Genomic DNA, 20,113 nt, shown 5'->3' with positions numbered 1-20,113 from the left:
GAACGAATGCAGCTAGCGATCAACTTGGAATGACCCCCATAGGACGCTGCAGTAAAAGGATGTTTTTTCCCCTATCTGCAGCGCAGAGACTTGCTGCAGATGCAGTGGCATACCCACCAGCTGCACCTTTTTGGCAGGTACAGTACCTTTTTTTTATGGTCTGTACCGTTTTTTGACTCTCCAAGCTTCCATTGAAAGTATAGGAAAAGGGGCGTGGCCACGGCGCAGGTCCCGTGGCCACGCCCCCTTTTCGAATTTGCATCAATGTTTATGTGTACATTGTTGGAGGGTATGTTGCTGCAGATGCAGGGGGACTATTTTGGGGTGTGGGGCTGGAGCTGCAGCTGCATCAGTCCCATTGCTAATCCTGCTCTGTGAAAACACAGCAGGCAAAGGGCAGAGCCTCCCATTGGATGTAACCTGTGTGGGAGGGCGTTTCTCGCCCAATCAGCTGTGGGCTGGGTGTGATAGACCTGCCACTAACCCAATGAGAGCTCCTAGCCACGCCCAGCATTAGAAACCCAGTCACAGAATCACAGGGCTATTATATAGGATATATATATATATATATATATTGTATGTATGTGTATATATATATATATATATATATATATATATAAAATATGTTGGTACAGTAATAAAAATAATAAGGCTTTGATGTTACTGCCACTAATCTGTCATAGACTTCTTTACAGGCAAACACCCTTATAATGCAACTATATCCAATAATCAGGCGTAAATTTTAATGCGTCAGACTAGACGGGCCAAGTGGTTCTTATCTGCTGTCAAATTCTATGTTTCTATAAATTTACTAAAGACCGAGTTCAATCGATTTTAAATAGATCAAAATCAATGTGTTTCAGGGGCTAAGGGGAACATTTACTAAGCAGTGATAAGAGCGGAGAAGTGAGCCAGTGGAGAAGTTGCCCATGGCAGCCAATCAGCACTGAAGTAACATCTATAATTTGCATACTATAAAATTATACAGAGCTGCTGATTGGTTGTTGGGAAAACCTCTCCACTGGCTCACTTCTCCGCTCTTATCACTGCTTAGCAAATGTCCCCCGTGTCAGTAAGTGTATGATTTAGCCCCTGAATCACATTGATTTCGAACAATTTGAATTAAATAAAATCCGTTGAGCGCGACCGTTAGTAAGTTTATCCCTTAGACTGAGTATGGGTGACCGGTGTGTTTATTGTGTACTCATTTGCCGTTCCATAACTGATAGAACTTTTGAATTGGCCGCACATCTGTATGATCTAGAACAATACGTCCGCTTTTGTCTAAAGTCATTAAAGCTGCAATCCCATTAAAAAATGAGGAATGTTTTTTAAAATAATCCTCATCTGCCGACTCTACTAGAATGCCTGGGAGACCCCTGAATTTCTGCCAGTACTCAGGGTCAGTCAGTGTAGGGAAGGCTGACGTAGTTGGCCAGCCTGACAAATGATTGTAATTTTTTGGAACAAACATTCTCTGAATTTAAATGAAATAACAATGAAAACAAATATAATAAATTGCTCTGAAACTATATCACTTATTGCTGTGTTAAGAGACGTTAGTCACCAGGGCAAATCGGCGAATAATAATAAATAAATGTCATGTAGTTATTAGTTAGACATGTGAAGCTTTATCTAAAATAGAAAGAAAATAATTAGTGTTTTATTAAAAAGAAAAAAGGAAAAAAAAGACACCTGAAGAAGAGGTCAGTGCTGTATAAATAAGGGATTGTAATAAAATAGTTACTGCAAGATCCAGCTGATACAAACTTTAGCATAAAGGTTCTTGGAAAGTGAACTTTCGAATGTATTGAACCATGATTTATGATCCATTACATGCCCCAGGCAGACAGCATTTCCAGCTCCCCCTCCCCCCTGTGCCCATGTTAGGAAGCTTGGCAGCAGTTCTGTACATCCCCCTCCCCTCACCAAATGGTCTGGTGGTTAATAATAAGCTAGGGAGTATCTGTGTCGGAATGCAGGACAGTGTAGTAAGGAGGAGGACCCTTTTCTTGAGACCCCCTCCCCTACTTTGACTCAGTGGTGAGGAGTACAATCTGGTATCTTCCTAAATTCAGAAAGGTAAGAATGTGACCAAAAATAGAGGTTAAGCTGCTCTCTATTTACAATCTGTCATATTTACAAAGAACAACTTTCTGAGCAGCTGTTTGCAGAACCATTTCTTCTTGGAAAAATTACCTTTTTTTTTTCAGTACTTTTTTCTTTCTTTTATTTTTTTTATTTTTTTATTTACACATCCTCATTTTTCACGGACTGTTTTGGAACAGGGCTTCCAACTGTGGCCCCCTAGGTATGACATCACAGGCCACGGAAACAGGCAAGGTGCAGGCTGACAGGCCCAGAGAAGGAACGGAATGTGCAGTGTATGTCAGGGTTTAATCTGACCGCTGTCATGCCAAATTGCATTTTCTGTCTTTAGGGCAGTATCAGATTTGCAAATTCAGGGGGAGATGTACTTTGTAGTGATAAAAGTGGACAGGTGAGCCAATGGTGAAGTTGCCAATGGCAACCAATCAGCACTGACGTAACATTTATAACCTGCATACTATAAAAGTATACAGGTCAGCTGATTGGTTGCCATGGGCAACTTCTCCATTGGCTCACTTCTCCACTTTTATCACTGCTTCGTACATGTCCCCTGATAAAATACTTCTGTGTTTGGCAACGTTTTATTTTATTTTATGAGCCATAGTAAAACACAGGTACTCCCATACCTTGTTTGTTATTATAAAGTGAATATTCTTTTAGATTGTAAGCTTGCAAGTACAGGTCCTCTCATACTTACACTATCTTATACTCCATACGCACGTAACCCCTGGTTTTGTGTACTTGTCCTATATCGTCTTGAACTGTAAGTGCTGTTTTGGTCATTTGTTTATGTACTCTAATGGGCGCTGTGAATCCCTTGTGGCGCCATATAAATAAAGGATAATAACAATTCAACCATTTACATTTTTTATCACGTTATTTTGGTTACTGTATAGCTGGTGTGAATCAGTGGTCTTTAATTTTTTTTATCAACAGAGCAAGTAACAGACAGTGGGGTATATTTACTAAGGTCCCGATTTTGACCGAGATGCCGTTTTTTCTTCAAAGTGTCATCTCGGTCATTTACTAAACTCAAATCTCGGCAGTGATGAGGGCATTTGTATTTTTTTTGAAGTCCAACAAAAAAAATACGAATGAATACACCATCGGTCAAAACGCGGCTGTTTAAGTATGAATCTCGGTCATTTACTAAGAAGTGCAAAGCAAAAAAAAAAAAAAAAACACTGCCGTGAAAAAATACAACTCGTAAAAAAGTGCTAAAAAAAAACAGACCTGCTTTTTTGAGCCGTGATTGGATAGGCATGCACGGATCCATGAGATCCGTGCATGTATATCAGTGGGAAGGGGTGGGAAAGTGTTAATTTTTTGAAAAAAAATTGCGTGGGGTCCCCCCTCCTAAGCATAACCAGCCTCGGGCTCTTTGAGCCGATCCTGGTTGCAGAAATATGGGGGGGGAAATGACAGGGGTTCCCCCATATTTAAGCAACCAGCATCGGGCTCTGCGTCTGGTCCTGGTTCCAAAAATACGGGGGACAAAAAGCGTAGGGGTCCCCCGTATTTTTAAAACCAGCACCGGGCTCCACTAGCTGGACAGATAATGCCACAGCCGGGGGTCACTTTTATATAGTGCCCTGCGGCCGTGGCATCAAAATTCCAACTAGTCACCCCTGGCCGGGGTACCCTGGGGGAGTGGGGACCCCTTCAATCAAGGGGTCCCCCCCCCAGCCACCCAAGGGCCAGGGGTGAAGCCCGAGGCTGTCCCCCCCATCCAATAGGCTGCGGATGGGGGGCTGATAGCCTTTTTGTAAAAGTGTAAGATATTGGTTTTAGTAGCAGTACTACAAGGCCCAGCAAGCCTCCCCCGCATGCTGGTACTTGGAGAACCACAAGTACCAGCATGCGGCGGAAAAACGGGCCCGCTGGTACCTGTAGTACTACTACTAAAAAAATACCCCAAAAAAGACAATACACACACACCTTGAAAGTAAAGTTTTATTACATCCATCCACACAAACATACATACATACTTACCTTATGTTCACACGCAGGTTGGTCCTCTTGTCCAGTAGAATCCATGGGGTACCTGTTGAATAAATTATACTCACCAGATCCAGGGTACCAGGCTCCTCGGATAATCCTTTTGTAATCCACGTACTTGATTAAAATAAAAAAACGGAGACCCGAGCCACGCACTGAAAGGGGACCCATGTTTTCACATGGGCCCCCTTTCCCCGAATGCCAGAAACCCACTCTGACTTCTGTCTAAGTGGGTTTCTTCAGCCAATCAGGGAGCGCCACGTTGTAGCACCCTCCTGATCGGCTGTGTGCTCCTGTACTGACTGACAGGCGGCACACGGCAGTGTTACAATGTAGCGCCTATGCGCTCCATTGTAACCAATGGTGGGAACTTTCTGCTCAGCGGTGAGGTCACTTTCGGTCAGGACCAGGCGCAGAGCCCGATGGTGGTTGCTTAAATATGGGGGAACCCCTGTCATTTTCCCCCCCATATTTCTGCAACCAGGATCGGCTCAAAGAGCCCGAGGCTGGTTTGGCTTAGGAGGGGGGACCCCACGCAATTTTTTTAACAGTTTTACAGTGCTTATCTAAAAAAAAAAAAAAAAAAAAAAAAAATTAACACCAGCACGGATCACACAGATCCGGCCGAGATTCATTTAGAAAAAGTCGGCAGTGTTTTGCTAATCACTGCCGTAAAAAACTAAAAAAAAACACGAATGACATCGACATCGGAAAACCCGAAAATGCAGAATACGGCAGCTTAGTAAATTAGTCGTAATAAATTCAAAAAGTTGCAGTTTTACACTTTCGATGTCATTCATGATTATTCTCCCACCAAATCGGGAGAATTACGAATGTTAGTAAATATACCCCAGAGGGTCTAATTCAGTAAGGATCGCAAAAGCATTTTGCAGATGTTCGGGGACTGCGCATATGCAGAACGGGTCCTGCAATCTCTTTTCTAAAATGTGAACGCCTCTGCCTCAGTGACAGGCGTTCGCGGGGAGGGATTAGGGAGGCCGGCGGGGGCGTGCTGCCTCAGTTTTCCGGTAGTGGCAAGGCACCAGAGGCGTCTCTTACCCTCTGGACACCCAGTGCAGCGGTAAAAAAAAAAAGGGCCAGAGCTTCGTGGTAAGGGGGAGGGTGTCACTGGAGGGGCGAGGCTTCATGCCCCGTCATCCGTTTTCCGGCACTTGGGGTCCGAAAAAGGGGCGGGCTTTTTGGGAAGGAGGCAGGGCTTCGCATCCCAACCCCCGTTTTCTCTTACGTCCTAGAGGATGCTGGGGACTCCGTAAGGACCATGGGGATAGACGGGCTCCGCCGGAGACATGGTCACTTTAAGAAAGACTTAAGATCTGGTGTGCACTGGCTCCTCCCTCTATGCCCCTCCTCCAGACCTCAGTTTGATACTGTACCCAGTGGAGACTGGGTGCTTTCAGGGAGCTCTCCTGAGTTTCTTGTCAGAAAGTATATTTGTTAGGTTTTTTTATGTTCAGGGAGCCTGCTGGCAACAGACTCCCTGCATCGAGGGACTGAGGGGAGAGAAGCAGACCTACTTCTGTGAGTTTCAAGGCTCTGCTTCTTAGGCTACTGGACACCATTAGCTCCAGAGGGAGTCAGAACACAGGTCTCACCCTGGAGTTCATCCCGGAGCCGCGCCGCCGTCCTCCTCACAGAGCCGGAAGATAGAAGCCGGGTGAGTATGAGAAGAAAAGACTTCAGAGGCGGCAGAAGACTTCATGATCTTCAGTGAGGTAACGCACAGCCGTGCAGCTGTGCGCCATTGCTCCCACACACCTCACACACGGCAGTCACTGTAAGGGTGCAGGGCGCAGGGGGGGGGGGCGCCCTGGGCAGCAATATAAACCTCATTTCTGGCAAAAGAGATACATATACAGCTAGGCACTGTATATATAAAGAGCCCCCGCCAGTTTTTATTATATTTAAGCGGGACAGAAGCCCACCACCGAGGGGGCGGGGCTTCTCCCTCAGCACTCCCCAGCGCTATTTTCTCCACAGCACAGCTGAGAGGAAGCTCCCTGGACTCTCGCCTGCTTATCCACGGTGAAAGGGGGTTTCAGAGAGAGAGGGGGGGGGGGCACATAATTGGCAGCAAATAATAGTATTACAGCGCTACTGGGTAAACACATTGTGTGTTTTTTCTTGGGGTATTAGCGCTGGGTGTGTGCTGGCATACTCTCTCTATGGGGGTCATTCCGAGTTGTTCGCTCGTTATTTTTTTGAGCGAATAGTCGCTAATGCGCATGCGCAATGTCCGCAGTGCGACTGCGCCAAGTAAATTTGCTATGCAGTTAGGAATTTTACTCACGGCATTACGAGTTTTTTTCTTCGTTCTGGTGATCGTAATGTGATTGACAGGAAGTGGGTGTTTTTGGGCGGAAACAGGCCGTTTTATGGGAGTGTGTGAAAAAACGCTACCGTTTCTGGGGAAAACGCGGGAGTGGCTGGAGAAACGGAGGAGTGTCTGGGCGAACGCTGGGTGTGTTTGTGACGTCAAACCAGGAACGAAACTGACTGAACTGATCGCAGATGCCGAGTAAGTCTGGAGCTACTCAGAAACTGCTTAGAAGTGTCTATTCGCAATTCTGCTAATCTTTCGTTCGCAATTTTGATAAGCTAAGATTCACTCCCAGTAGGCGGCGGCTTAGCGTGTGCAAAGCTGCTAAAAGCAGCTTGCGAGCGAACAACTCGGAATGACCATCTATGTCTCTCCAAAGGGCCTTGTGGGGGAACTGTCTTCAGATAAGAGGATTCCCTGAGTGTGTGGTGTGTCGGTACATGTGTGTCGACATGTCTGAGGCAAAAGGCTCTCCTAAGGAGGAGATGGAGCAAATGTGTGTGTGTGGTGCCTCCGTCGACAACGCCGACACCTGACTGGATATGTGGAATTAAGTGCTGAGGTAAATTTATTGCACAAAAGATTAGAGAACAGACAGGGAATCTACCCATGTCTGTCCCTATGTCGCAGGGACCTTCAGAGTCTCAAAACGCCCACTATCCAAAATAATAGACACTGATACCGACACGGAGTCTGACTCCAGTGTCGACTAAGATGATGCAGAGTTACAGCCAAAACTGGCAGAAAAGTATTCAATATATGATTATTGTAATAAAAGATGTTTTGCATATCACTGAAAACCATACTTACCTACTCTCCCTGAATGGCCGGGAGGCTCCCGAAAATCGGGTGGCGCTCCCGGCCCCCCGGAAGAAAAGGCTAGTCTCCCGGACGAGTGCCCACCAGCCGCAACCCACCCGCATCACCTACATAACCCCCGGCGGCGCAGTTCAAAGTGCGCGGTCCGGGAGTCAGATGACACGATTTGCGCCATCCTGGCCCCGCCCCCTGCCTTGCAATGCCAATATTAACGGCATTGCTAGACAGGGGGCGGGGCCACGATGACGTGATCGTGCAACCACGCCCCCAACCCCGCCCCTAAGCGTCATCAAGCCGCATCTCCACACCCTTGCTGCTCCGACCCGGCTGCCTCCTCCCGGAGGGGGCTGCCAGATTGTCGGTAAGTATGCTGAAAACCCATCTGTCCCTGACACGAGGGTACACATGTTTAAGGGGAAGAAAGCTGAGGTAACATTTCCCCCCTCTCATGAACCAAATGAATTGTGTGAAAAAGAGCGGGAATCTCCAGACAAGAAACTGCAGTTTCCCAAAAGAATTCTCATGGTGTATCCTTTCCCGGCTAGGGCCAGGATACGATGGGAATCCTCCTCTAGGGTGGACAAGGCGTTGACACGTTTACCAAAAAAGGTAGCGCTGACATACCAAGATACAGCTACCCTCAGGGATCCTGCAGATTGCATGCAGAAAAGTACTTTGAAGTCCATTTACACACATTCTGGTACACTACTCAGACCGGCGATTGTATCGGCATGGGTTTATAGCGCTGTAGCAGCGTGGACAGATACCTTATCAGCGGAGATTGAAACCCTAGATAAGGATACCATGTTATTGACCCTAGGATATATAAAAGATGCTGTCTTATATATAAGACAGGCCCAAAAAGACATTGGTCTACTGGGTTCTAGAGTCAACGCTATGTCGATTCCTGCTAGACGTGTCCTGTGGAACATGCAATGGACAGGTGATGCCGACTAAAAGAGGCATATGGAGGTTTTACCTTACAAGGGTGAGGAATTGTGTGGAGAAGGGCTCTCGGACCTGGTCTCCACAGCTATAGCTGGTAAATCTGATCTTTTGCCTTATATTCCCTCACAGCCTAAGAAAGCACGACATTATCAAATGCAGTCGTTTCGGTCTCAGAAAAACATGAAAGTACGAGGAGCGTCCTTTCTTACCAGAGGTAAGGGCACAGGGCACAGCTAGTTCCCAGGAACAGAAGTCCTCCCCGGCCTCTACTAAATCCACCGCTGTCACGATCTAGGTAATTCCTTATCAGTATTTACCTTCCAAATGCCTCCTGAGACTGTCCCAGTGTTCCAAGCCTGGATTCCATCTGCACTGTCTGTGTGCAGTACGCTGCATCTCATTGTCTCAAATCTCTTTACTGTGATTCTGGCAGCTTCATGGTTAAAGCTCACATTCAAGTTACAAACAATCTTTCCCTCCAAAAGCTACCATGGGCGCAGCCATGTTTTCCTAATCACATGTTACCTTTCAGCCTATCAGCTGCACTCTGCTCTCAGCCTGATTACACAGCAGCTGCACTCTGGTCTCTGGTTAATCAGCCAGCCAATCCCTGCTTCCCAGCAGGTATAAATATCCTGTTCCTGGGGTGGAAAGAGGTCAGTGCTTCAATTGTCTTCAGTGATTCCAGTGTGCAGTTCTCCCATGGACTTTCTCTGCAGTACAGCCGGACTCCCTGGTGATTATACTCTGCAGTGTAACCCGACACTCCAGTGATTAACCCTCTACAGTCTACCCTGATTCACCTGTGTCTGAACTCCGGCTTCCCAGCAGCCATTCTCCAGCTTCTTCTCCAGCGATCCCCAGCATCACTTCATGCTTCACCTGTGCTTCTAAGTACAATAGTGTATTTCTATCTGCGAACCCCAGCTTCACTCAAAGCTTACCAACGATCCCAAAGTAACCATCGGTGTTCCGTCATCGATTCCAAGTCACCATCGGTGTTCCGTCATCGATCCCAAGTATTTCTCTGAACTGTGTTTCCTATTACCAGTACCAAGTCATCAGTATTCCTCTGAACTGTGTTTAATAAAACCTTTGAACTTTCCCTTGTTGTCGTGGTCACGCCTTCGGGCATTTGTTCTAAAGGTTCCCTGCATGTCCAAGAACCCTGTACTGCCTCCCAGGTACACATATACCTCAGCCCCTACAACTGAGGCTTCCCCCTGGTCAGCACCAGCCCTCAGTTGTGACAACCGCATGACGCTGGGGCTCCGCTAAGGGACAAAGAAACTAGTGTTACAGCGCATATGGATTAGAATTTAAAAAGGTTTTTTATTAAAACATATATATATATATATATATATATAAAAAATATGCAATTTATACCACCGGCCGGTCAATATACCATTACAATAATCAATTCACATATGAACTGTGTGTAACATATATTATAACAAATTACTCTATATCCACTTGAAATTCTTAATAACACCTGTTGTAGTGGTTAAAATGTAACATATCCGATGTTTACTGAGGCTAAATAGCACACACAGTTCTTTTCTGTGAGACTATTTAACAGTCACTTTTGTGAAGAAAATGAAATAGGGTTGTTCCTCACATTAAATGTGGGTTTTTACGCTGTCCCATTTATATAGCCACAGCCTGTTGATAATATGAGCCAATGCTTCCTCTAAAAGCGTGTCTGGCCAGACATTTATGCAGTACGATCTCACCACTCCTATTTGTGGATTCTTTCACCGAAAATATCCTCCCCGGCTGCTGGTGCTTTCAACCTTTATCGTGCAGTCATCTCTGGGGGATCGTAAATAAAGGTGAAGAGTTCCTGGAGCGTTAGTGCTGGTTATCGAGATCTCCGGATGTAGTGGTATGAACAGCAATTAGATGAGTAATTGACACGTTTCCCCGCCTCCCTCCGGGCTCAGCGGCTTCATCAGATGTTCTGAGTAGCCCTATGTTACAGGCAGCATATTGATTGGAGTGACAGAGCGCTAGATTTAGTATTGGTTGTTTTGTATTGTTCTCCGCTAAGGGAGTCCGCCCTAGTGGGAGCGCGTCTTCGACTCTTCAGCCACATCTGAGTTCACTCACAGGTGGATCCCTGGGCAATAGAAATTGTTTCTCAGGGTTACAAGCTGGAATTCGAAGAGGTGCTTCCTCGCCGGTTTTCCTTATCGGCCCTACCGGCTTCTCTCCCAGAAAGGGAGATAATATTAAATACAATTCACACATTGTATCTCCAACAGGTGGTACTCGAGGTTCCCCTCCTTCAACAAGGAAGGGGATATTACTCAACCTTGGCTGTAGTCCCGAAACCGGACGGTTCGGTCAGACCTATTTTAAAATTAAAATCTCTGAACTTATACTTGAAAAGGTTCAAATTCAAGGTGGAATCGCTCAGAGCGATCATCGCCAGCCTGGAAGGGGGGGATTTTATGGTGTATCTAGACATAAAGTCTGCATACCTTCATGTTCCCATTTATCCACCGCATCAGGCGTACCTGAGAATTGCGGTACAGTATTGTCATTACCAATTTCAGGGTAATTGGCGGAAATGATGGTGCTCCTACGCAAGCAAGGAGTCACAATTATCCCATACTTGGACGATCTTCTAATAAGGGCAAGATCAAAAGGTTGTTAAACAGCGTGTCACTTTCGCTGAAGGTGTCACAGCAACTCGGCTGTATTCTCAATATCCCGAAGTCACAGTTGGTTCCTATGACTCGTCTGCCCTTCTTGGGTATGATTCTGGATACGGACCAGAAAGGGGTTTATCTTCCGATAGAGAAGGCCCAGGAACTAATGACTCTGGTAAAAAAACCTATTAAGCCAAAACAGGTGTCAGTGCATCACTGCACTCGGGTCCTGGGAAAGATGGTGGCATCTTACGGGGCCATTCCCTTCGGCAGGTTCCATGCGAGGACCTTCTAATGGGATCTACGGTACAAGTGGTCCGGATCACATCTACAGATGCATCAGTTAGTCACCCTGTCCCCTAGGGCCAGGGTGTCTCTCCTATGGTGGCTGCAGAGTGCTCACCTTCTGCAGGGTCGCAGGTTCGCCATCCAGGACTGGGTTCTGGTAGCCACGGACGCGAGCCTCCGAGGTTGGGTTGCAGTCACACAGGGAAGAAACTTCCAAGGTCTTTGGGTCAAGTCAAAAAACTTGTATTCAAATCAACATCCTGGAGCTGAGGGCCATATACAACGCCCTTCGGCAAGCTGAGACATTGCTTCGCAACCTACCGGTTCTGATCCAGTCAGACAACATCACCGCAGTGGCTCATGTAAACCGCCAAGGCGGCACAAAGAGCAGAGTGGAAATGGCAGAAGCCACCAGGATTCTCAGCTGGGCGGAAAATCATGTAAGCGCATTTTCAGCAGTTCATTCCGGGAGTGGACAACTGAGAAGCAGACTTCCTCAGCAAACACGACCTGCATCCAAGAGGGGACTTCTTTAGGAAGCCTTCGCACAGATTGCAAGTCAGTGGGGACTGCCACAGATAGACATGATGGCGTCCCGCCTCAACAAAAAGCTAAAGAGGTATTTCGCCAGGTCAAGAGACCCTCAGGCAGTAGCTGTAGACGCCCTAGTGACACCGTGGGTGTTCCAGTCGGTCTATGTATTTCCTCCTCTTCCTCTCATACCCAAGGTGTTGAGAATAGTAAGAAAAAGAGGAGTGAGAACAATCCTCATTGTTCCAAATTGGCCACGAAGGACCTGTTATCCGGATCTGCAGGAAATGCTCACAGAAGATCCGTGGCCTCTTCCTCTAAGACAGGACCTGTTGCAACAGGGGCCCTGTCTATTCCAAGACTTACCGCGGCTGCGTTGGACGGCATGGCGGTTGAACGCCGGATCCTAGCGGATAAGGGTATTCCGGATGAGGTCATTCCTACGCTAATAAAGGCTAGGAAGGACGTGATATCTAAACATTTTCACCGTATATGGCGAAAATATGTTTCTTGGTGTGAGGCCAGGAATGCTCCTACGGAAGAATTCCATCTGGGCCGCTTCCTTCACTTCCTGCAAACTGGAGTGAATTTGGGTCTAAAATTAGGATCTATTAAGGTTCAGATTTCGGCCTTATCCATTTTCTTTCAAAAGGGATTGGCCTCTCTCTCCCTGAAGTACAAACCTTTGTGAAGGGAGTACTGCATATTCAGCCTCTTTTTGTACCTCCGGTGGCGCCTTGGGACCTTAACGTGGTGTTAAGTTTCATTAAGTCGCACTGGTTTGAACCACTTAAAACGGTGCAGTTGAAATATCTCACTTGGAAGGTGGTCATGTTTTTAGCCTTGGCTTCGGCTAGGCGAGTGTCGGAATTAGCGGCTTTGTCACATAAAAGCCCCTATCTGGTTTTACATATGGATAGAGCGGAATTGCGGACCCGTCCTCAATTTCTGCCAAAAGTGGTTTCATCCTTTCATATGAACCAACCTATTGTGGTGCCTGTGGCTACGCGTGACTTGGAGGATTCCGAGTCCCTTGATGTGGTCAGGGCTTTGAAAAATTACGTGTCCAGAACGGCTACAGTCAGAAAAACAGAAGCACTGTTTGTCATGTATGCAACCAACAAAATTGGTGCCCCTGCTTCAAAGCAGACTATTGCTCGATGGATCTGTAACACGATTCAGCAGGCGCATTCTACGGCGGGATTGCCGTTACCTAAATCGGTCAAGGCCCATTCCACTAGGAAAGTGGGCTCTTCATGGGCGGCTGCCCGAGGGGTCTCGGCGCTACAGCTGTGCCGAGCTGCTACTTGGTCAGGTTCAAACTCCTTTGCAAGGTTCTATAAGTTTGATACCCTGGCTGAGGAGGACCTCCTGTTTGCTCAATCGGTGCTGCAGAGTCATCCGCACTCTCCCGCCCGTTTGGGAGCTTTGGTATAATCCCCATGGTCCTTACGGAGTCCCCAGCATCCTCTAGGACGTAAGAGAAAATAAGATTTTAAACCTACCGGTAAATCTTTTTCTCGTAGTCCGTAGAGGATGCTGGGCGCCTGTCCCAAATGTGGACTACTTCTGCAAGACTTGGATATAGTTATTGCTTAAATAAGGGTTATGTTATAGTTTCATCGGTCTTGGACTGATGCTATGTCGTTTTCATACTGTTAACTGGGTAGTATATCACAAGTTATACGGTGTGATTGGTGTGACTGGTATGAATCTTGCCCTTGGATTAACAATAATCCTTTCCTCGTACTGTCCGTCTCCTCTGGGCACAGTTTCTCTAACTGAGGTCTGGAGGAGGGGCATAGAAGGAGGAGCCAGTGCACACCAGATCTAAAGTCTTTCTTAAAGTGCCCATGTCTCCTGCGGAGCCCGTCTATCCCCATGGTCCTTACGGAGTCCCCAGCATCCTCTAAGGACTTCGAGAAAAAGATTTACCGGTAGGTTTAAAATCTTATTTTTCGTCACTTTGGAGGATAGGGAGGTGCGGGCTGCCTCCCGCAGAGTGCTAGTTCAGCAGTGCCGGCTCCTGCTCAGTGACAGGAGCCAGGTACTGCACATAATGTAACAGTGCAGCACTCTTCTCCTGTCACTGAGTAGGAGCCGGCATTTTGGTGTCACCCCTCGGCGGGTGACACCCGGGAGCAGGCTGCACCCCCTTTGTGACGCCAGTGCAAGGCACAACGCAGTTTCCTTGGCCCCGCAAGTTGCACTGCAACGGCAAGGCTGAGTAAGCTGAAGCTTACTGAGCCTGCCGTCACAGATGAACATCGCAACCGATTGACTCAGATGTACAGTACTAAAGGGAAAATGCGTCCAAAAATCCCAAAACTGTTTTTCTATTTTGGCCGCATTTCCCATATGCACCAAGCTCCGGAAATGCGATACAATCTGGACAGGGCCGGTTCTGGGGCTCTGTGCGCCCGGGCGGCAATAGGGGCGTGGCTTCGTACAGGGGGCGTGGTCATTTACGCCCCCTGTACAGACTAAAATAATGTGCGGTGCGCGATGACGTCATCGTGCACTGCACAGCAAAGGTCCTCTCCACGAAGGGAAACTAGACGCGTAGCGTCTAGTTCCCTTCGTGGAGAGGACCTTTGCTGTGCGGTGCGCGATGACGTCATCGATGCACCGCACAGTAAAGGACCTCTCCACGAAGGGAAACTAGACGTGTACGCGTCTAGTTTCCCTTCACAGCGGCCAGCAGCAGCGGGGGGCACAGCAGCAGCAGCGGATCTTGCCCTGGTGCGGCACCCTCCGGATGGCGCCCTGCGCCCTCTGGAAGGCGGCGCCCCGGGCAAAAGTTCTGCTTGCCCGTGGCAAGATCTGCTACTGAATCTGGAGCTTGGACCCAGTGGGTAACACCATCTTTAGATGCTGTTACCCAATTGAAGCCTATGGGCTTCTCTTTGTGCTTTCCTCTGAGAGAGATCAGATCTCTCCCAGCACCTCTGGCGTCCGCAGCTTAACTTCACATGCGCAGAAGGACTCCCGGGTTCTAAACCCAGACGTCCTTCCATTGCAAAGGACAGCTCTTATCAGGAGAGCTGTCCTTTTATTATTATTATTATTATTATTATTATTATTATTATTATTATTTATATGGCACCGCAAGGGTTCTGCAGCGCCTAACAAAGTACATAAAAAATTAGCAAATCAAGAAAAACACATGGTATACAAACATTCCTGCATCAACGGACTGGACACTGAAATAAGTATCATGGTGGCCAAACCCGATGTAAGGAGTATGGAGTAGAAGATAGTCTAGAAGTAAGAGAAGGAAAAGCACATGAGGAAAGAGGGCCCTGCACGTGAGACACTGATGTTTCTATAATGGGTGCAGTGTGTGCGGTGCACACGGGCCCCTGAGTCCAGAGGGGGCCCCAGACCGCACACACTGCACCCATTTTGAAAATACTCACCCCTCCGAAGTCCAGCGCCGGCATCTGCAGCGCTGTTAGAAAACAGTGAAAATGGTTCAGCGCCCATTTTCACTGAGTTCTGCGCATGCGCAGTAGAGAAATCTCAGGGGAAATGGCCGCCGCACCATTTTTCCCGGAGATCTGCGCATGCGCAGTAGAGTCTGAGCCCTCTAGCGCTCAGACTCTACAGCGCTCCGGGCAGAGCGGAGGGGGCCCGAACGGAGGAGGCTGAACACGGGCCTCCTCCTCTCTTAAAATGCCCCTGACGTGAGAGTTTATATTCTAAAGGGGAGGGGCAGACAGACAAGGGTGAGACATGGCGTAGACAGTAAGCGTGGAACAGAGGCTTAGGATGAGAGACAGCTGAGTTTGGTGAAGAAGTGTGACTGAGAGCCCGTTTGAATTTTTCTAGAGAGGTGGAGAGTCTGATGAGGAAATGTAGAGAATTCCAGAGGTAGGGAGCAGCACGTGCAAAACCATGGAGGCAGGAGTGGGAGGAAGTGAAAAGGTGACAGGAGAGGCGGCGTGCGTTTGTGGAGCGAAGAGGACGGGCGGGAGTGTAAAGGGAGATAAGTTCAGAGATGTAAATGGAAGAGGAGTGGGTGAGGGCGCTGTAAGTGAGTGTGAGAAGCTTGAATTGGATTCTGAAGGGGAATGTCTGAAGAGAGGAAGCCAGGAAGCAAAGTTGTCGAGGCATTTGGGGCAGTGCCAGGAGTAAATGACAGCTACTCGAAGGTGAACAGGTTGGAATGGAAATAAGATTCAGGGAGTTGGATATGAAAAGGTCGTGGGTGGGGACCAATTTTTTTTTTCCAATTTACGTTTATTGAAGCATGACAATTTTGTAACTGCATAAGTTTACAGGATAAGGCATATCCATTCGTATATAAACTGTACAAATAATGTACAAATAATATTTTGTTACATAACACATGCATTGACATTGTATAATCGCAGCGTGATACATCAAAAAGCATGTGAAGCAAAGTGTAATTACATAATATGATGTGACGAGAACCCGGGTCCATGTCTGTACCCCCCCCCCCCCCCCCCCCAAAAAAAAAAAAAAAACCCTAAAGAAGAGAGGGGAGAGGGATTAAAAAAAAAAAAAAAAAACACCAACAACCGGACCAAGATTTCACGTTAGGCAAAGAGATGGGGGGGTCTTGCTCACAGACACGCTCCTCGTACCATAATGTATTTTTGAAACACTTCCAGATCTGGTCTTTAATGGATTGGGATAAGGTTTCTATATAGCTCTCCCATGTTTCAAAGAATTTTTGGGTAAAGTTCTCTTTTTGTAACGAGGCTTCCAGCCATTCCATTCGGAAAACAAAAAACAATTTTTTGAAAAGAGTGAGAGAGGAGGGGCCGTTGGTTGTATCCAGATTTGAAGGATACATTTTTTTAGCTACGGCCGATACAGCTATCAGTAATTTTCTGACCCCTCGTGAGACTCGGGAACCCTCTGGCAAAATGCCAAATATCGCCCATTCAGGAGTGAAGGGAATACTAGTCACCAAATGGCGATTCACAAAAACCCAAACCTGAAGCCAAAATCTCTTTATTATCGCACAGCTCCACAGGCAGTGCATTAGTTCTGGCAATCATACATTACCAGGAAAGTCCAGGAACAGAGCATTTTCACCCTCATGGAGAGGGTCAGGTAGGCAAGTATGACCTACGGTGCAGTGAAAGGTAAGTACTATGTAGAACATTTAAAAATAATTCAACATAAGATGCTGCAGGGATCAATTTTATAGATAGCTCAAACGTCTGCATGAGTTTTTTAATACTAAGGGATGGAAACTGGTCTTTCCATAGTGCTAACCCTGTCAGTTGGCCATCATATTGTAAGGGCAGGGCCGCCATCAGGGGGGTGCTGCGGCACAGCTGTCCCGGGCCCAGCCTCTCTGACGGAGAGAGGAGGGCCTGGGATACTGCCCACCCGCGGCCGTCCCCGCCGTTCCGCGGCCATCCCCACTGTTCTGCCGCTGTCCTCCGACCCTCCAGCAGCTCTGTATTGAAAACTTTCCTCCCAAAATGTCCGCCACCACAGAGGAGACAGTTATTCAAGATACTAGAGGAGCCCTCTAATATCTTGAATAACTGTCTCCTCTGAGGCGGCAGCCATTTTGGGAGGGACAATTTCAATACAGCTGCAGGAGGACAGAGGAGAGCAGCAGAACAGCGGGGATGGAGGCAGGCAGAGGCATCAGCATCCCGGGCCCTCCCGACAGCGGCACTTGTATGTATGCATGCATGTGTGTGTATATAATATATATATATATATATATATATATATATATATACACACACACACACACAATGGGCCAGATGTACTAAGCTTGAAAAGTGATAAATATCACTGTGATAAAGCACCAGCCAATCGGATCCTAACTGTCATTTTTCAAACACAGCCTGTGACATGGCAGTTAGGAGCCGATTGGCTGGTGCTTTATCACAGTGATATTTATCACATTTCAGGCTTAGTACATCTTCCCCAGTAAAAAAAAGAAATAAAAAAAGAATTAGGTGAAATCTGGAGGTGTCTTATGGGGAATTTAAAAAGTTAAAAAATAAAAAAAATATTCCTACCTTAAATACACAGGTTGAGACTTGAGGGGGTGGCTTCATGTCTGCATATAACTTTTATGTTTGATTTTTTTTAAATATATATATATATATATATATATTTATTTATTTAACTTTTTTTTTCGGAGGGGTGGGGGGGCCTGCCTATTTGGTCAGTCCCGGGCCCCACAATTTCTGATGGCAGCCCTGTGTAAGGGTGTACGTAAAAATAAGTAGTGTGTCAAAATAGCTTTAAAGGAAGGGTTTTGAGTGATTAGTAGTTTATCCAGTGAGTTATCATAGTCAGCCGGGGAAGGCGCCCCAAGCGCTTGTAAGCATACCAAAGGAAAAGATTTAAGTATCGGGAATTGTTCCGTAGCCTTTGTAAATGTTAGTGTTTTTTTAGTAGTACAGTTCACAAATTGTCGTATAGAAGTAATACCTTGTCGTTTCCATAATAAGAAAGGGTGGGTAGCAGACCCCTCATGAAAATTTGGATTACGTACTAAGGATAAAAATAATGATATATGTGGGTTCAAAGCCCCGTTATGGTGTAGAATATGCCACACTTTTCGGGTTGACATTAGTAATGGGTTAGATTGTATTGAAAGTGGCACCTCTCCATCATGCATGTGTAAGAATGAGATCAAACTTACATTATCCAGGAAAGCCGTTTCCAGGACAGTATTAGAATAAGTATTTGTATAATGAAGCCAGTCTCTTAGGTAACGCATGTGAGCTGCATGACTATAATTAGTGATATTGGGCAGGTTAATACCCCCGTTTGATTTGTGTTGTTGCAATTTCACAAGATCAGTGCTGGTCCTCTTACCATTCCAAATAAACGTGCGTATAATACGTTCGAGTTCAGTAGTGTCTCGTTGGGTTAGTAGAATTGGTAGTGATTGAAGTGGATAAAGGAGCCGGGGAAACAGTATCATCTTCACCAAATTTGCTCGGCCCAAGTAAGAAAGGTTAAGATGTCGCCATCTATCAGACCAGTATCGTCTCTAATACTATGTAAAATACTCTTCAAATTTAAACTATATAGGTTAGTTAAGTTTTTTGGGGAGTTGTACCCCCAAGTAGGCAATCGATTTGGATGCCCAAATAATGGGGACCTCCCTAAACCATGCAGGGCGAACATAAGCAGGTTTTAAATAAAGTGCGGTAGATTTCTCAAGATTCACCTCAAAGCCTGAAATCAGGACAAATACTCTAACATGTTCCATCAACGGCCCAAGGACCCTCCGTGGGTTTGAAATAAATAATAGAACATCGTCTGCAAAGGACGATATTTTCACAGTCTCCATCCCTACTGTAATTCCCGTAAAGCCTTGCCAGGCTTGCAACACTCGTAACATTGGATCCAGGGCTAGGTTAAAAAGTAAGGGCGAAAGTGGACAACCCTGTCTTATTCCCCTGGACATCACTAAGCTATTCCCCATGCCTCCATTGACCAGTATAGAGGTAGTTGGAGAAGCATAAAATAACTTTATCAAGTCCCTAAATTATTGTCCAAATCCCCTCCTGTTTAAAATTCCGTGAAGGTAGGGCCAGGATACAATATAAAAAGCTTTCGTGGCATCCAAGCTTAAAAGCATGTTAGAGGAGGTAGGTTGGAGGCTAGCTGCCATCAATGCAGCGATAGCAGTTCGTATACCTTTCACAGAATGTCTGTGTCTGGTAAATTGGTGATTTGTAAGCATAGAGGCAAAAAAGAGTTGGAGCCTGACTGCCATGATTTTTGCTAATATTTTAAAGTCAACGTTAAGTAGGGTAATGGGACGGTATGATGAGGGGAGAGTGGGGTCTTTGTTGGGTTTTGGAATCAAAGTGGTGTAGGCTTGATTAAAACCAGGAAATAGGGGAAGATCCGTTTGAATATTTCTATAAAGAGCTTGAAGGGCCGGAATTGTTGGGGACCAATTTGTTACTGACAGATCTGGCATTCCAGAGGTCACAGGAGAGAGGGAGAGAGTGTGTGGGAGATATGATGGTGTAATGGTTAGCATTACTGCCTCACAGCACTGAGGTCATGGGATCAATACCCACCATGGCCCTAACTGTGTGGAGTTTGTATATTCTCCCCGTACTTGCGTGGGTTTCCTCCGGGTACTCCGGTTTCCACCCACAATCCAAATATATACTGGTAGGTTAATTGGCTCCCAACAATATGAACCCTAGTGTGAATGTGTGTGCGTGTACCTGTGATAGGGAATATAGAGTGTAAGCTCCACTGGGGCAGGGACTGATGTGAATGGCCAAATATTCTCTGTAAAGCGCTGCGGAATATGTGTGCGCTATATAAATAACTGGTAATAAATAATAATAATAATAATAATAATAAATATGTGAATGAGATTATCATGGTTGCTGTAGCGTTGAGGTGAGATTCATTTGTATGGCGGAGATGGAGAGGGTGTACTGGCGGT

At 46.4% G+C, this 20,113-nt stretch overlaps 1 protein-coding gene across 1 annotated transcript in view; it reads left to right on the top strand.

Annotated features, from left to right (window-relative positions):
- The first annotated feature begins 1,945 nt into the window (after nt 1-1,945).
- LOC134933611 (uncharacterized) overlaps nt 1,946-20,113 on the top strand; it is a 77,261-nt gene continuing 59,093 nt past the window's right edge. Inside the window, exon 1 of the mRNA XM_063928950.1 lies at nt 1,946-2,082. The gene's annotated coding sequence lies outside the window, so the exon portion shown is untranslated. The remainder of the gene's footprint in view (nt 2,083-20,113) is intronic.

This window comes from Pseudophryne corroboree, chromosome 6 (assembly GCF_028390025.1).
Source record: "Pseudophryne corroboree isolate aPseCor3 chromosome 6, aPseCor3.hap2, whole genome shotgun sequence".
NCBI lineage: Eukaryota > Metazoa > Chordata > Amphibia > Anura > Myobatrachidae > Pseudophryne > Pseudophryne corroboree.
Note: the sequence above shows the minus strand (reverse complement) of the source record. Positions and strands in the feature narration are given on the sequence as shown.